At 42.0% G+C, this 19,026-nt stretch overlaps 1 protein-coding gene across 1 annotated transcript in view; it reads left to right on the plus strand.

The window, feature by feature from the left end:
* Positions 1-7,509: 7,509 nt before the first annotated feature.
* LOC106566130 (transmembrane protein 132D-like) overlaps positions 7,510-19,026 on the plus strand; it is a 97,788-nt gene continuing 86,271 nt past the window's right edge. Inside the window, exon 1 of the mRNA XM_045724279.1 lies at positions 7,510-7,654. The gene's annotated coding sequence lies outside the window, so the exon portion shown is untranslated. The remainder of the gene's footprint in view (positions 7,655-19,026) is intronic.

Below are 19,026 nucleotides of genomic sequence, written 5' to 3' on the forward strand. Positions count from 1 at the left end.
GCCCCGTCCATTGTCCCTTTGATGCGGTGAAGTTGTCCTGTCCCCTTAGCAGAAAAACACCCCCAAAGCATAATGTTTCCACCTCCATGTTTGTCAGTGGGGATGGTGTTCTTCGGGTCATAGGCAGCATTCCTCCTCCTCCAAACACGGCGAGATGAGTTGATGCCAAAGAGCTCCATTTTGGTCTCATCTGACCACAACACTTTCACCCAGTTGTCCTCTGAATCATTCATATGTTCATCGGCAAACTTCAGACGGGCATGTATATGTGCTTTCTTGAGCAGGGTGACCTTGCGGGCGCTGCAGGATTTCAGTCCTTCATGGCGTAGTGTGTTACCAATTGTTTTCTTGGTGACTATGGTCCCAGCTGCCTTGAGATCATTGACAAGATCCTCCCATGTATTTCTGGGCTGATTCCTCACCGTTCTCATGATCATTGCAACTCCACAAGGTGAGATCTTGCATGGAGTCCCAGGCCGAGGGAGATTGACAGTTATTTTGTGTTTCTTCCATTTGCGAATAATCACACCAACTGTTGTCACCTTCTCACCAAGCTGCTTGGCGATGGTCTTGTAGCCCATTCCAGCCTTGTGTAGGTCTACAATCTTGTCCCTGACATCCTTGGAGAGCTCTTTGGTCTTGGCCATGGTGGAGAGTTTGGAATCTGATTGATTGATTGCTTCTGTGGACAGGTGTCTTTTATACAGCTAACAAACTGAGATTAGGAGCACTCCCTTTAAGAGTGTGCTCCTAATCTCAGCTCGATACCTGTATAAAAGACACCTGGGAGCCAGAAATCTTTCTGATTGAGAGGGGGTCAAATACTTATTTCCCTCATTAAAATGCAAATAATTTTATAAAATTTTTGACATGTTTTTCTGGATTTTTGTTGTTGTTATTCTCTCTCTCACTGTTCAAATACACCTACCATTAAAATTATAGACTGATCATTTCTTTGTCAGTGGGCAAATGTACAAAATCAGCAGGGGATCAAATACTTTTTTCCCTCACTGTATGTAAACGTCCGACTTCAACTCTATGTTCTAGATGACACATGCCATTTATATGTTGTTATGTGTGATGGAGTACGGATAGAGGGACCCTCCAGTAAATCCAGCCAATCGTCTCTGACCTCCCAGGCCCTCACAGTCACTAACACTCTAACCACAGATAGGTCCTGTCTTCACCAATCAAACTGGCCTGGTGCAGACAGCCGTCGTGCCTTCTCTTCCACTCACGCTGCCTTTATATCAAGCCGTCGTCCCTGCCCTGCCCTCACCACCAAGATCTTTATACAAGATTCAAATCAAATCAAATGTTGTTGTGTACATGCGCTGAATACAACAGATGTACACTTTACAGTGAAATGCTTAATTACGAGCCCACTCCCAACAGTGCAGAGTAAAAAAGTAAGACAAATATTTGCTAAATAAAAAAGGAAATAGTAACACAATAAAAACAATAACGAGGTGATATACAAGGGGTACCGGTACCGAGTCAATGTGCAGGGGTACGAGGTAATTGAGGTAATTGAGGTAATACAGTATGTACATGTAGGTACGGGTAAAAGTGACTAGGCAATCTGGATATATAATTAACAGAGTAGCAGCAGCATATGTGAAATGTGAAAGTGTGTCCACGTGTGTGTGTGTGTGTGTGTGTGTGTGTGTGTGTGTGTGTGTGTGTGTGTGTGTGTGTGTGTGTGTGTGTGTGTGTGTGTGTGTGTGTGTGTGTGTGTGTGTGTGTGTGTGTGTGTGTGTGTGTGAGCATATGTAGTATTTGTGTATGTTGGAGTATCAGTGTAGTATGTGTGAGTGTGTGGGTAGAGTCTAGTGAGTGTGCATAGAGTCAGTGCAAGGGAGTCAGTTCAAAACAATTAAGTTAAAGAAATTATGTAAATTGTCTGGGTAGCCATTTGATAAACGGTTCAGTAATCTTATGGCTTGGGGATAGAAGCTGTTCAGGTGCCTTTTGGTCACAGACTTGGCGCTCCGGTACCGATTACAGTGTGGTAGCAGAGAGAACAGTCTATGACTTGGGTGGTTGGAGTCTTTTTAGGGCGTTCCTCTGACACCGCCTGGTATAGAGGTCTTGGATGGCAGGGAGTCTGGTCCCAGTGATGTACTGGGCTATACGCATTACCTTCTGTAGCACCTTGCGGTCAGTTGCCATACCAAGCCGGGATGTAGCCAATCAAGATTACATTTACATTTTAGTCATTTAGCAGACGCTCTTATCCAGAGCGACTTACAAATTGGTGCATTCACCTTATAATATCCAGTGGAACAACCACTTTACAATAGTGCATCTAAATCTTTTAAGGGGGGGGGTTAGAAGGATTACTTTATCCTATCCCAGGTATTCCTTGAAGAGGTGGGGTTTCAGGTGTCTCCGGAAGGTGGTGATTGACTCCGCTGTCCGATGCTCTCAATGGTGCAGCTGTAGAACTTTTTGAGGATCTGGGCATGTGCCAAATCTTTTCAGCCTACTGAGGGAGAAGAGGTGTTATCGTGTCCTCTTCATGACTGTGTTGGTGTCTTTGGACCATGGTAGGTCCTTAGTGATGTAGCCAACGAGGAAACTTGAAGCTCTTGAGCCACTCTACTGCAGCCCCACCGATGTGTTTGGCCCTCCATTTCCCTCCTTTGTCGTGCCCACGTTGAGGGAGATTTTGTAGTCCTGGTACCACACTGCCAGGTCTCTGACCTCCTCCCTATAGGCTGCATCATCGTTGTCAGTGATCAGGCCAACCACAATTGTGTTATCAGCAAACTTAATGATGATGTTGTAGTCGTGCGTGGCCATGTGGTCGTGGGTGAACATGGAGTACAGGAGGGGACTGAGCACGCACCCCTGAGGGGCCCCCGTGTTGAGGGTCAGTGTGGCAGATGTGTTGTTGCCTACTCTCACCACCTGAGGGTGGCCCATCAGGAAGTCCAGGATCCAGTTGCAGAGGGAGGTGTTCAGTCCCAGGGTCCTTAGCTTAGTGATGAGCTTGTAGAGCATTTTGGTGTTGAACACTGAGCTGTAGTCAATGAACAGCATTCTCATGTCGTGGTCCTTTTGTCCAGGCGGGAAAGGGAAGTGTGGAGTGCAATAGAGATTGCGTCATCTGTGGATCTGTTGGGGTGGTATATGAATTGGGTCCAGGGTTTCTGGGATGATGGTGTTGATGTAAGACATGACCAGCCTCTGGCTACAGATGTGAGTTTTACTGTTGGTAGTCATTTAGTCAAGTTTACCTTGGCATTCTTAGGCACATGAAGTATGGTGGTATGCTTGAAACATGTAGGTATTACAGACTGGGTCAGAGAGAGGTTGAAAATGTCAGTGAAGACACTTGTCAGCATAATCCGTCTGGCCCTGTGGACTTTTGGATGTTTAGCTGTTTAAAAGTCTTACTCACATCGGCTAAGGAGAGCATGATCATACAGTCGTCCGGAAAAGCTGGTGCTCTCACACATGGTTCAGTGTTGCTTGCCTCGAGTCGAGCATAGAAGGCAGTTAGCTTGTCTGGTAGGGTGGGCAGCTCTCAGCTGGGCTTCCCTTTGTAATCCGTGATAGTTTGCAAGCCCTGCCACATCCCACGAGAGTCAGAGCCAGTGTAGTAGGATTTGATCTTAGTCCTTTATTGTCGCTTTGCCTGTTTGATGGTTTTTCGGAGGGTGTAGCTGGATTTATTATAAGTGTCCAGATTAGTGTCTGCCTTTAGCTCAGTGTGGATGTTGCCTGTAATCCATGGGTTCTGGTTGGGATATGTATGTATGGTCGTATTAATGAAACAGGTGTCTGATGTGGTCAACTCCTCAATGCCATCAGATGAATCCCAGAACATATTCCAGTCTGTGCTAGGCAAACAGTCCTGCTTCATCGGACCACTTCCATATTGAGCGTGTCACTTGTACTTCCTGTTTGAGTTTTTGCTTGTAAGCAGGAATCAGGAGGATAAAGTTATGGTCCGATTTGCCAAATGGAGAGCGGGGGAGAGCTTTGTATGTGTCTCTGTGTATGGAGTAAATGTAATCTAGAGTTTTTATCCCTCTAGTTTCACAGGTGACATGCTTTGGCGAAATTAGGTAAAACGGATTTCAGTTTTCCTGCATTAAAATCAATGGCCACTAGGAGGGCTGCCTCTGGATGAGCATTTTCTTGTTTGCTTATGGCCCTATACAGCTCGTTGAACTCCCAGCTAGGCCAATCACCACCTGCACTGTGCTCTCTGGCCCTTTTACCTCTCAACTGCCAAGTCTTTGCCTCAGCCAGCTCTCCTCTCCACTCATTACCATGGGAACCAAAAGTGTGCTTTTGGAAATCTGGCATAAATATGTATTTTTATGTGTCAGTGTCTATTCATTTGGTAGAACTGTATTATTTGAAGACAGACCTTGTATAAATGTTATGATGGTAATATAATGTTTCAGTATAATGAAACATGGTGTAATTGTCAACTGAAAAGACTGGTCTGACAGATTTAAGGGGTATTTTATCCCTCTTTTCTCCCATTCATATTGTCCCTTTTTTTGTAGATTAGTGTGAACTCTATATTCCCCAGCTCAGTATTTTCCACCAATTAAAAGCCATTATGTGAGAGCTGGGGTAATCTGACCCCGGGGCTGGTACTGGTTAATGCAGCTGTATGTTTGTGCATCAGTTTGTGTCTGTGCATGTGCGTGTGCTGTGTGTATGTGTGTGTATTGAATTTGTAGTGTAGGCTATATCCATGTATGTAGAAGATATACATAGCTTTCCCCAAATTATTTATACACAGCAGTGCATCACTCTCACCAGTCCTAACCCTGCCCCTTTCATAATGCTCATGTTTAAAGGACAATACTGCCACTTTTCAACTTGATATTCCTTATCTCCAGCACCAAACCAGTGTCTACGTATGTGAAAACAGCACGTTTCTATGATCTGTGGTTAAAAAGATAAGAAGAAAGGTCCTATAAAAATGCTTCTCTGTAATATCTAAGAGTTTCTAACCAGTGGGAGGGTATTTTCTTGCTCCCCACATCAGCATGAATCTCATGTTTGCACTGTTTTTAAAATGTTGTAAAGTTTGATGATGTCATCCGGTATACATTTTTCACTTAATATTTTTTTTAAATGCGCCGTTTTCACATATGTAGACACTGGTATTGTGCTGGAGATAATGAAATTGAAAAGTGGTGGAATTTCATTAGGCTTAGAGCGGCCGCGTTGACGTGCTGTTTGGCCACTGACGGTCCTGGTGTGTCTGTTGTGAACAACCATCAGAGAGAGAGAGATCAGCCTCTCTCCCAGTCTCTGCTGACACCCTCATCACATCTGTAAATACTCATCTAACTAATGCACAGGTTGCTGTGGAAGTCTGCTTCATGTGCTGATGCATGAGAAAGTGGGCCTACTCTTTATTGTGTCTCCTCTCACCCACTCCCCAGAAATCATATTAGCCAAACCAATCTCATTTGAAACATGACATTTCTTAATTTACCCCTGATACTTGTTTTCTGCAGGTCGTGCTGCTGGAGTTTGCATGTCGAATGGATGGATGAGAGAGAGAGGAGGTGGAGGGGGGGGGGGGGGGTGCAGAGGAAGGAAAAGAAGGAGAGCTGGTGAGGGAGACAGATAAAGCGGTGGGGGCAGAGGAAGGAAAAGAGGGGGAGAGAGGGTGAGGGAGAGAGATAAAGCGGGAGAGAAAGGGACAGAGGAGAAAAAAGAAAAACAGCAGTAGAAGTGCAATGCTTGTCCATTTCAAGACATGGACAGCATATGTTACTGAGCATGAACTGCTCTGGAGGTCTGACTTACTGTATCAGAGAGAGAGAGATCTTACGTTTGATGTTCAATCTCTGAACACTATGGAGGTGTATACTACTGTAGATGGGCTGTAGATTTGTATGTAAACGAATTATTGTTAAACCACCTGTATTCAGGATGGCGTCATTACAGTATGAAGCTCCACACAGGATGCTTCTTAAATAGCACCCTATTCCATATTTAGTGCAATACTTTTGACCAGAAGTAGTGGTCTATGTAGGGCAGGGAGTATTCAACTCTTACGTTACGAAGTCCGGAGTCTGCTGGTTTTCAGTTGTACCTGATAATGAATTGCACCCACCCAGGTCTAAATCAGTTCCTGACTAGAGCAAAACAATGAAAAAGCTCAGTGGAGTTAGCTTCGAGGTCCAGAGTTGAGTTTTAGGGATGTATGGAATAGGGTGCCATTTTGGATGTAGAGAGCTGGGAGCCATCAGTCACCTCCTCAGCCACATAGGCAGCAGCGTTGGCTCTAGCTGGCCTTTATCTGGGCTCGTCAGGAGCTCCACGCTGAACACAGGCCAGTTATTACTGCTAGCTGCAGCTCCCTGATAAGATCAAAGGAGAAGCCGGGCTGAGTCGGGAGATGTGTGCCACCGCTCTCCCTTTGGTCCGAGCACAGTTTGTCACATCGTCATCTGCCCGTAATGTCACAACTTTCTCAGCGCGTTAGAAGTCCTTCACCATTTTCAGTAGTGCAACGAGGACAATCTTCAAAAAATATATATATTTTTGGGGAGAAAAATTCTACCATTCTACCATGTTTCTTCCCAGTCAACAGTGATATTTCACTGTTCTTTTTTTTGTTGCCTGACTTTCTATCCTTCCTATTTTTAAATGTTTTCTTTAAGGCTTGAAGGCTTGAAGCAGTGCAATTTTTCATGATGGAAAAGGTAGGGACAGCCACTTAGGCACATCAGTGCAATATCCTATGACAAGGCAGAGAATGGAGTTTAGCATGTGTTAGAATGGAGAACAGGAGCAGGTTAGAGAGTGACTGGCTTCTCTCCAGCTAGCTGTATCCATGGGTAATGGCATAGATCAAATGAGAGTGTACAGCTCTTGTCTGAATACTCTTTTAAACCACAGGTGTGGATGAAATAAAATAGAAGACTGCATCACCTGTTTCCAGCTGTAGAGTGAGTCAGCATGGACACAGGTTATTAACTTCCCGTTGTAGGTTTTATAACCTGTCTTGGATGTAAGTAGTGTTCCTGGCTTGTTGTGAACCTCTAATTATAGTTCCACAATGTGTTCTTCGAAGGTTAATTCAAAGTCAATCCAACATCCTTATTGTTTTAAACAGCCGGCATGCCATCTGTTGTCTTTATGCCATAATTTGTATGCTGCAAATCACATGAATTTCATCCTAGACAAGAAAACAGCAGGCTGTGAGGCTTGGTTTTTTTCAGAGCCAACTCTCCCATGGTGAACTGCGAACTTTCTGTATGGAAGACTGTGGAAACTTCTGTTCAATATACATAGTATGGAATCTGGATCTGGATCAGAATGGACCTGGATCAATCTACTGTATGTACAATACAGTGCATACACATAGCCAAGTATGCTAGACCAGTGACATCACATTAAAGCCATGGCACCCTTTTTCCTATATAGTGCACTACTTTTGACCAGGACCATTTAGGATGCAGACATAGTAATCAGTCCCATTTAATGTTGTTGTCTGACATCTTACCTCTCTCTCCTCCAGAGTGAAGTCGAAGGATGGCGTGGCGTTCCTGGGGGCGAGGGCCAGTAACCCAGTCCTGTGGACAGTGAGTCAGGACGTGAGGAGCGAGGGACACAGGGTCATCACCCTTCACTGTCACCGCAAGGAGAACACCCTCGGTCAGAGGTCAGTGGCATCTGGTTCTTGTTGATTACGATTCAACACACTGTGTAGCAGGTTTGATGGATTATGGGTAGGGCCAGGAGTTTTCCTGGTCAGGCCATGTGGTCTGGGAAAATGGGCCCTAATGATGTATTATGGGCTAAAGCAACTGTCATGGTGTGCTGCTTACTCAGCAGACTCAGTTCAACAATGTTCATGAATAACAATAATGTTGTTAGAGCCCCGAACAACCCCCTCCCAAAGAGACAACTCATTAATAATAACAATTTCACTACTGAGCAACTGAACTTCTGAGCTAAACTTTAGTGCACTTGGCTCCCATTGGACTCCGTTTCAATTTATACAGTGGGGAAGGTTGTCTAACTAATTTGTTTTGCTTTGGGGAGGGTTGTGTGATTTTTTTTATTGGGCACATGGCTTTTCCCCATTTTACAGGTTTTACTATATTATGTCTTCCATATAGCCAAATATCATAATCTGCTTGCATGCACCTCCTCTATTAAGGTGCTTTGGTACTTCCTTTATGCACTACACTTTTCTGCGCGCATACTCAGTATCCTGTTTATAAACATAAAGTTTACTACAGTTATTGTTATTTGTGTTGGTAATCATTATGTTTGAGGGGGAGGTTGTGCAATTTATGTTACAGTGCAAGGGGAGGGTCATGTGGAAATATTTGAAACGTTGAAGAGGGGGGGTGCATTTTTTTATGACACCTAGAGTATGACCAAATTTCGAACTGTCCCTTATGTGTCTCATATTACCAGCCCTCTCCCCTGCAGTGGTGTGGGATTACTGGTCAGCCTAGTGCTGTGATGATTGACAGCCACATTCACTGCTCCTTTGCATACTCTCTGTCCCTATGGTCTACCCCCTGGTGGCATTTACATAACTTACATTCATCTCATGAATACGTATTAGTATTAGTCAGTCCCCAGTTAGTGGCTAAAAACAAAGGCAACACTTTGCAATGTTAATTAAGGAGAGTTTATTTGTCCTTTTTCTATCAAACATTAATTATAGAAATCTGTATGAGAACCTTCCTCAGCGGTGACATGTGTCAGTTTAGAGATAAGGAAGTAGGGAGCAGGCTGGCATTTATTGGGATGACTTGTGTACTGGAGGCACCTCTGCAGTGGTCACTAGCTGGCACAGCCACAAAGTCATGAAATCTGATGTTAAACCCAACCCTTAAAGGCACAATATGCATAAATCCCTCCACCATTTCCTGGTTGCTAAAATTATAATAGTTTGCCTAATTTCAGTTTATGTATAAACAAAACCACTGTGAAATATATTTTCAATAACCAAAAATATTGTATTTTCAGCTGTTTGAAGCTGGTGTGCAAAACCGAAAGTAGAAAACACAAAAAACTTTAAAAACAGGAAGCATAGAAATAGCACATAGAACAGATCCACTGCTTCTTAGACTTCCTTTCAATGAAAATGACAGATCTATAACTCATATTTCGATGTGAATTAGATCAGGTCACCCAAAAAGTTACATATTGCAGCTTTAACTCTAACCTCAACCACACAGCAAACCCTAATGACTAACCCTAGCCTTAAATAAAGATCTTTTCATGAATTTCTACGATATAGCCAATTTTGACTTTTCAGCTGGTAAACATCAACCTGAAAGTAGCGAGGGAGTTGGGGAAGCCTTACGGACGGAGATGTCAAGAATTCATGGTGGTGAGGCTTTCTTGTGCTCGAGGAGAGGAAACATGAACATAAACAAATTTTGCCTCCTTCCTTGTGGACCTCTTTACAAATTATATTCAAGTACTGGACTGTTATTAGATTGCTTTTTCCCTCTCTTCCTTGAAATTCAGGTTGTACAGGGAGATGTCTAAAGAAGATATATATTTGTTGTGTTTACTGTGTTTTCATAGTTACATTTCGTGTTGAGCAACATAAGTGATTCAGTTTGGGCGCTGCCAATTACTCTTAAGTTACAGTCGAATGGGTAAGGAAATGTTTAGACCTGAAGCATATTTCTCTTAGACTTTGTAAAGCTATTAGGTTTTCCATTGTTCTCCAAGAGGATATTATTGTTTATAACAGCCTACCTGAAAGCAAACACACAGCAATGTGTATACACACTACACAGTAATGTAGTAATACGTGTGCATGTATCACATGACCCTGCCTCTCAGAGTATATAAAGACACAGAAAGGTCACATTGTGTCCATAAGCCTCTAACATAATCAGCGGTGACATTTATCACAGCGCACTACGCTTTATTACGGGCGACAGGTTCAGTCCACATCACTGCATTCTGTATCAGAAAGTATGTTGGCCCTCTTTGAAGTCTCATAGATCGATGCATTGCTTTCTTTTTGTTTCTAAAGCTCTTTTAGGGACAGTTTGAAATTTACTGGTGTGGGGTGGCTGGTCGGGAGGGTTGTCTATCTTTTTTTTGTTGCTTTGAGGAGGGTTGTGTGTTTTGTTATTGGTCTCAGTGGAGGGTAGTGCATTTTTTCAGTGGTTTACATTCCCTATTTTGCAGGTTTTATGAAATAATTTCTTCCATATAGCCAAATTTCCTCATCTTCTTGCGTACGCCTCCCCTATCAAGGTGTTTTGGGATACAGTCAACTCTATCCTGCCCTCTATCCGTAATGACAATAGTGGTAGGTGGATCATTTGTCCATATCTGCAATAGGTTAACTAGCAATCATACCACACATTAAATAATTCAAATCTGCATCAATTTTCTATAGAACTCCACAAGAACATAGAGGAATAGCTGATAAGCAGCGGAGAGGCTAGGTGCGTCATTGTGCATGAAAGAGTCAAGACACGAGACACGCAGCTGAAAAAGCTCCCCTATTGATCTTCTTTAGGCCATAAAAAGTGTATTTACTATATAACGGGTGCCCCTCTTCAGATTTCTCAAAATAGTAAAAAGACATTTAAAAAAAATTGTGATTCATTTAATTCATATGAAACTATTATATTTAATGAACTGAATGATGTGCTTTGCTATTGTAGTAGTTGGTGTTCGGTTAAATCGCGGTGAATCGAATCATGTACATCGCAATAATAATGTATGAATCACAAACAGTAAAAAGGAAAGAGTGTAGCTGTAGCCTTCCTTTAGAATTGTGTCGTTTCAAAACTCATTTTGTATATACTTTAAGTTGATTTGGACATTTAATGTATTGGACACTGCAACTCAATAGATGCTAGTAGCCTGAAGTTAACACTTCTAAAGGTAAGATATGTAGCTACCGGCTCTATAAAATCTGTGCTGAAACAGTCATTTTCAACGGTTTTCCCCAAAAACCTTCAAAATTAAATGTTGACTGCAAAATAGGCCTACCAGTCAGAACGCTATCATGATGATTTGTATCAATCGGGTGCACATTTGTTTTGGCATTTCTGTACTACTCTGCCATCACATGAGTAGTACAGAAACCTGACAGAAAAACTAACACGAATGTACTGTGACTGAAACTCAGCTGGGACATGCTTTCAATGGCGCTCTCCAACACCTGACACCGACAGTTGAAGTGGGAAGTTTACATACACCTTAGCCAAATACATTTAAACTCAGTTATTCCCAATTACTGACATTTAATCCTACTAAACATTCCCTGTCTTAGGTCAGTTAGGATCACCACTTTATTTTAAGAATGTGAAATGTCAGAATAATAGTAGAAATAATGATTTATTTCAGCTTTTATTCTTTCATCACATTCCCAGTGGGTCAGAAGTTTACATACATTAGTATTTGGTAACATTGCCTTTAAATTGTTTAACTTGGGTCAAACGTTTCGGGTAGCCTTCCACAAGCTTCCCACAATAAGTTGGGTGAATTTTGGCCCATTCCTCCTGACAGAGCTGGTGTAACTGAGTCAGGTTTGTAGGCCTTCTTGCTCACACACACTTTTTCAGTTCTGCCCACAAATGTTCTATAGAATTGAGGTCAGGGCTTTGTGATGGCCACTCCAATACCTTGACTTTGTTGTCCTTAAGCCATTTTGCCACAACTTTGGAAGTATGCTTGGGGTCATTGTCCATTTGGAAGACCAATTTGTGACCAAGCTTTAACTTCCTGACTGATGTCTTGAGATGTTGCTTCAATATATCCACATAATTGTCCTCTTCATGATGCCATCTATTTTGTGAAGTGCACCTCCTGCAGCAAAGCACCCCCACAACATGATGCTGCCAGCCCGTGCTTCACGGTTGGGATGGTGTTCTTCGGCTTGCAAGCATCCCCCTTTTTCCTCCAAACATAATGATGGTCATTATGGCCAAATAGTTCTACTTTTGTTTCATCAGACCAGAGGACATTTCTCCAAAAAGTACGATCTTTGTACCCATGTGCAGTTGGAAACTATAGTCTGGCTTTTTTATGGTGGTTTTTGAGCAGTGGCTTCTTCCTTGCTGAGTGGCCTTTCAGGTTATGTCGATATAGGAACTGTTTTACTGTGGATATAGATACTTTTGTAATGACTCCAACGTAAATGTATGTAAACTACCGACTTCAACTGTATATAGTGGATTAGGGTTTGATTCCCTGACTGGGACCCAAACACTGGTCTGTGTGACTGTCATTCCAAAACCATTATACTGTCACATTTCTCGCAATATGAGCCATGATGAGAGCGGCAGAAAGCCTAGAAGCCAGTAACTGAAAGGTCAATGGTTTGAATCTCCATGCCGACTAGGGGAAATATCTGTTGATGTGCCCTTGAGCAAGGCACTTAACACTAATTGCTCCCGTAAGTCGCTCTGGATAAGAGCGTCTGCTAAATGACTAAAATGTAATAATGCTTTTCCTACCAAGTCGGTTTACCTTAATGGCAAGATGCAAAGGGTGTTTTCCTTTCACGCCAGTTACCCAGTTTCACTTCCTTGTCTTGCCATTTGCTAAATTGGTGTCAGAAGTGGAATTGGTATTGGTATTTTATTAGGATCCCCATTAGCTGTTGTAAAAGCAGCAGCTACTCTTTTGGGGTCCATACAAAACATGGAACATTACATAACACAGAACATTAATAAACAACATCTCAAGGACAGAACTACATAAATAAATATATACTTTTTTTTTACAAAAGGCGCACGTAGCATACATTTCAATACATACACACAAACTATCTAGGTCAAATAGGGGAGAGGCGTTGTACAGTAATCAGAATGCATGACTCGGACGTGCTAGCGGGCTGAGTAGTTGAAGCACAGGGACGTGTCTTCAAGTACAAAGGGGACAGTGTAGCAAACCTTGCTATATGAGCCACGTTACAATTCCCAGCAAGTGGGTTAGCCCTATTGGCACAATGCATAGGATGTTTGTCTTTCACGCCGTTCGCTACAATACCAAAAGGCTAAAATCTATTGGTGATGTCGCTATATACAGTTGAAGTCGGAAGTTTACATACATTTAGGTTGGAGTCATTAAAACTCGTTTTTCAACCACTCCACACGTCTTGATAACAAACTATAGTTTTGGCAAGTCGGGTAGGACATCTACTTCGTGCATGACACAAGTCATTTTTCCAACAATTGTTTACAGACAGATTACTTCACTTATAATTCACTGTATCACAATTCCAGTGGGTTAGAAGTTTACATACACTAATCTTCTGATAGGCTAATTGACATCATTTGAGTCAATTGGAGGTGTACCTGTGGATGTATTTCAAGGCCTACCTTCAAACTCAGTGCCTCTTTACTTGACATCATTGGAAAATCTAAAGAAATCAGCCAAGACCCTAGAAAAAAATGTGGACCTCCACAAGTCTGGTTCATCCTTGGGAGCAATTTCCAAACGCCTGAAGGTACCACGTTCATCTGTACAAACAATAGTACGCAAGTATAAACACCATGGGACCATGCAGCCGTCATACCGCTGAGGAAGGAAACGCGTTCTGTCTCCTAGAGATGAACGTACTATGGTGCGAAAAGTGCAAATCAATCCCAGAGCAACAGCAAAGGACCTTGTGAAGATGCTGGAGGAAACAGGTACAAAAGTATCTATATCCACTGTAAAATTAGTCCTATATCGACATAACCTGAAAGGCCGCAAGGAAGAAGCCACTGCTACCAAATACTAATTGCGTGTATGTAATATTCTGACCCACTGGGAATGTGATGAAAGAAATAAAAGCTGAAATAAATAATTTTCTCTACTATTATTCTGACATTTCACATTCTGAAAATAAACTTTTACTAGGATTTAATGTCAGGAATTGTGAAAAACTGAGTTTAAATGTGTTTGGCCAAGGTGTATGTAAACTTCCGACAGTCAAAAGCTTGGACACACCTACTCATTCAAGGCTTTTTCTTTCTTTTTTTTTTTTTACACTGTAGAATAATAGTGAAGACATCAAAACTATGAAATAACACATATGGAATCCTGTAGTGACCAAAAAAGTGTTAATTAAATCAAAATAGATTTTAGATTTTAGATTTTTCAAAGTAGCCACCCTTTGCCTTGATACATCATTGCATACTCTTAGAATTCTCTCTACCAGCTTCACCTGAAATGCTTTTCCAACAGTCTTGAAGGAGTTCCCACATATGCTGAGTACTTTTCTTTCACTCTGCGGTCCCACTCATCCCAAACACACCAAGACAGTTGTGAAGAGGACACGACAAAGCCTATTCGCCCTCAGGAAACTAAAAAGATTTGGCCTGGGTCCTGAAAAGGTTCTACAGCAACATCGAGAGCATCCTGACTGGTTGCATCACTGCCTGGTACGGCAATTGCTTGGCCTCTGACCGCAAGGCACTACAGAGGGTAGTGCATACATGCTACCTCAATTGGGCCGACCAACCAGTGTTCCCGCACATTGGCTAACCGGGCTATCTGCATTGTGTTCCACCCACCACCCGCCAACCCCTCTTTTACACTGCTGCTACTCTCTGTTTATCATATATGCATAGTCACTTTAACCATATCTACATGTACATACTACCTCAATCAGCCTGACTAACCAGTGTCTGTATGTAGCCTCGCTACTTTTATAACATTTTTGTCATTTAGCAGACACTCTTATCCAGAGCACCTTACAGTAGTGAATGCATACATTTCATACATTTTTTCCCCCAAACTGGTCCCCCGTGGGAATCAAACTCACAACCCTGGCATTGCAAACACCATGCTCTACCAACTGAGCCACACGGGCCTCTCTACTGTATACAGCCTGTTTTTTTACTGTTATTTTATTTCTTTACCTACCTATTGTTCACCTAATACCTTTTTTTGCGCTATTGGTTAGATCCTGTAAGTAAGCATTTCACTGTAAGGTCTACACCTGTTGTATTCAGCGCACGTGATTTGATTTGAAACCGTATCAATTGGGTTGAGGTCAGTTGATTGTGGAGGCCAGGTGATCTGATGCAGCACTCCATCATTCTCCTTCTTGGTCAAATAGCCCTTACACAGCCTGGATGGGTGTTGGATCATTGTCCTGTTGAGAAACAAATGATAGTCCCACTACGCCCAAACCAGATGGGATGGCATATCACTGCAGAATGTTGTGGTAGCCATGCTGGTTAAGTGTGCCTTGAATTTGAAGTAAATCACTGACAGTGTCATCAGCAAAGCACCACCATACCATCACACCTCCTCCTCCATGCTTCACGGTGTGAACCACACATGCTGAGATCATACGTTCACCTACTCTGTATCTCACAAAGACACGGTGGTTGGAACCAAAAAACTCAAATCCAAAAGGACAGATTTCCACTGGTCTAATGTCCATTGCTCATGTTTCTTGGCCCAAGGAAGTCTCTTCTTCTTACTGGTGTCCTTTAGTAGTGATTATTTTGCAGAAATTCAACCATGAAAGCCTGATTCACACAGTCTCCTCTGAACAGTTGATGTTGAGATGTGTCTGTTAATTGAACTCTGTGAAGCATTTATTTGGGTTGCATTTTTTGAGGCTGGTAATGAACTTATCCTCTGCAGCAGAGGTAACTCTGGGTCTTCCTTTCCTGTGTTGGACCTCATGAGAGCCAGTTTCATCATAGTGCTTGATGGTTTTTGCAGCTGCACTTGAAGAAACTTTCAAAGTTCCTGAAATGTTCCAGATTGACTGACCTTCATGTCTTAAAGTAATGATGGACTGTCATTTCTCTTTGCTTATTTGAGCTGTTCTTGCCATAATATGGACTTGGTCTTTTACCAAATAGGGCTATCTTCTGTATACCCCCCTACCTTGTCACAACACAACTGATTGTCTCAAACACATTAAGAAGGAAAGAAATTCCACAAATTCACTTTTAACATGGCACACCTGTTAATTGAAATGCATTCCAGATGACTACCTCATGAAGCTGGTTGAGAGAACGCCAAGCGTGTGCAAAGCTGTCATAAAGGCAAAGGGTGCCTACATGGAAGAATCTCAAATCTAAAATATATTTAGATTTGTTTAACGCTTTATTGGTTACTACATGATTCCATATGTTTTATTTCATAGTTTTGATGTCTTCACTATTATTCTACAATGTAGAAAATAGTAAAAATAAAGAAAAACCGTTGATTGAGTAGGTGTGTCCAAATTTCTGACTGGTACTGTCTATAAATGATATTAACTTCTCCAAAACAATTATCCATTAAATTACATGTTAATGGCCATAGGGACAATAAAATGATCCTTCCTAGATTAGTTTACAACACCACAATGCAATACATATTTGCATTATTATTTTCAAGTGAGTGCAATTGAATACAAATCTAAAAATGTAATTTGAATCATGCTGCAAAAGTCCTGTTATTTGAATGTTTCATTCCATTTGGATCAGTTGTGGATCTACTCTCGACAGATTATAAATTCTAGAAAGGCATAGTACAGGACAGTCTGGTTGTATTTTTACTTCTGATACTGATGCGCTGTCTGTTGCTGTTCATCATTCTCCCAAGTAGCCACATAGGCCTATGCTCCCAGCAGTTCCAGCTATTCAGGAAAGCTTAACGCCATTCTGCCTCCAATCCGAGCGGCTATTCCTCAACCTAGAACCTAACTCTTCTATATAGCCTAAATATTTGTCATTTAAATGTTTAAATGTATTACTTTTTATGTATGGCATAAACACAACCAGTCACAGTTTTATACAGTTTTAACTGATTAGGCTGCTTCAAAAGTCTCCTGTAGTCTACGTGCGCACGTTCATCCACTCCACTCGAATATAATTCCAGCATACAAACTGCACACCGGCCATTCGATGAATGGAAAGAGAAATCTGTTACAAAACACCAAAACGTTTAATGACATTTCGAGATTGTCAAGACAAGCCTTCGATATTGAGTAGAGAGGGATGAATTTTCAGTAATTTCGAGATTAATATACTCTATTTGATTGTGGCGTTGAACACACAAACCATGATGAAGTGCTCGAAGTCGGTAATCAGTATGCAGTTGGCATAGAAACCTGTTGGTGGAAAGTTGTTGCATATATTTTATATAATTATGAATATGGCATCAAAATGTGGAAAGTCAGTTTTCCCTCTAGTTGATCATTGTCTGCAGCCGGCTCTGATGCCAGTGTAATGAGACAGGCAGGGCGAGTGAGCTCGTCCATGGTGGTCGCCGACTGCTCTGATCCAAGTGTAATGAGACAGGCAGGGAGAGTGAGCTCGTCTGTGGTGGTCGCCGAACCCTCTGATCCCAGTGTAATGAGACAGGCAGGGAGAGTGAGCTCATCCATGGTGGTCGCCAAACCCTCACACTTCTGGCCCGTAGCCCTGCGTGGCATCGGCTATGACCCAAAACCATGCGGAAGTGGTCAAGTCGATATCCACATTTATAAATACAGGGTTGCTATAGTTGTTATTTGTGGTGGTAATACTTTTTTTAGAGTTACTTTTATGAGGGGGAGGGTGTGCACATGTTTTGTACAGTACAAGGGGAGGGTCATGTGGAAAACTTTGTAACGTTGGGAGGGTGATTCCTTTTTTGTAATGTCCCACCCCCTCCAGTAAATTCAGAACTGTCCCTTAAAAAAACTCTTGCTGTACCTAACATCATTCATAACCTTTAGACATACGAGTTACCATACCCAGTCTCATGAATGGCTAGCTCTAGAAATGCATTTTGTCTCTACAGAGTTACGTAAATCAGCTTTTAGTTACTTGTGGAATAATCTCCAAAACTCTCTAAAGTTGGATGAATTGGTGCCTCTGCATTTCAGACAGCTGATTGAGATCCTTTTTTAATGAAGGATGTGTTTGTTTTCTATTTTGCTTTTCATATTGTATTGATGTGTATATTTTTGTATTTACAGGGCTCATCTGTAAAATAGACCTTGGGCTCATCATGACTCCCCTATCAAAATAAACCTGTAAAGAAAATAAATAACAATTCAGACTGGTAAAACCAGAGCCCTGGAATTCATCAGGTGTCCTGTACCTCTAAAATGAAATTAGTAGCCGTGTACTGATGGTCTGCTTGGTGCTGTAACTTTCCAGGAGGGGAGACAGCCTCTCTAACAAGTTGCCATGTTTCAGCTGTAATGTCTGTATTTTCACTCACCAGACACTGAGATCCCTATGAAACCAACATTTTTTACTTGTACTGTAGATTACCAGATTTCTCTGCTACTGTACTCTTTTTCCTCCCATGGTTGGTGTTAGAGGCAGTATGGTGGTGATTGGGTTCAGAGGGAGTAAGGTTGTGCCGACATGTGCCTGTGTGTGTGTGAGAGAGGGAGAGAGGGAGAGATGAGAAAGAGTAGGTCTAATGTACATTTCAGGACCGTGGACAGCGTACTGAACATTTACTGCTTTATTATACTGATGGAAATGTGACTGTATAAAACATCTCTCACTTATGATCAGGACTAGATAGTGTCATGAGAAAACCCCTCCATCCTCAATTTGTCTGTTCAACCTGAGCTGAAGCATAATGAACATATTTATGGATCGATAAACATCGACATATAACAGACACATAATGAAAGAGATCATAAAATTAAACCATGTCAGGAGGCAGATGAAAAGAAGACTAACCAATGTATGTGCTGTAAAGATTTCCCCAGGAACTATCATCATCTCTATCTCTGTTAGCGGAGATTAGTGTCATGGAGGCCCCAAAGACTGAGGAGAAAAAGGACCAGAATATTCCAGTCTACTGTAAATTGCCTTTTTGCTCAGTGTCTCTGTGGGGTCCCCAAAATGCTCCCTCTCCCTCTTGTTTTGTTGCTATATCTACCTGTGTAACGCTCTACCCCTCTCTCCTTCTTCATAGAAGTTTGTCACACCCCCTTCTTCCTTTCCTCTCTCCATTTTCTGTCTTTCTCTCCTGCTGTATCTCATTCTTCTCTGTGGTGTTTTTTCCTATTACTCTCAAACTGTGTGTGAAATGAAAGAAGGAAGCTACTGTGCCTCCTCACAATCCTCCACCAATCACAGGCCTGCC

Source organism: Salmo salar, chromosome ssa09 (genome assembly GCF_905237065.1).
Source record: "Salmo salar chromosome ssa09, Ssal_v3.1, whole genome shotgun sequence".
NCBI lineage: Eukaryota > Metazoa > Chordata > Actinopteri > Salmoniformes > Salmonidae > Salmo > Salmo salar.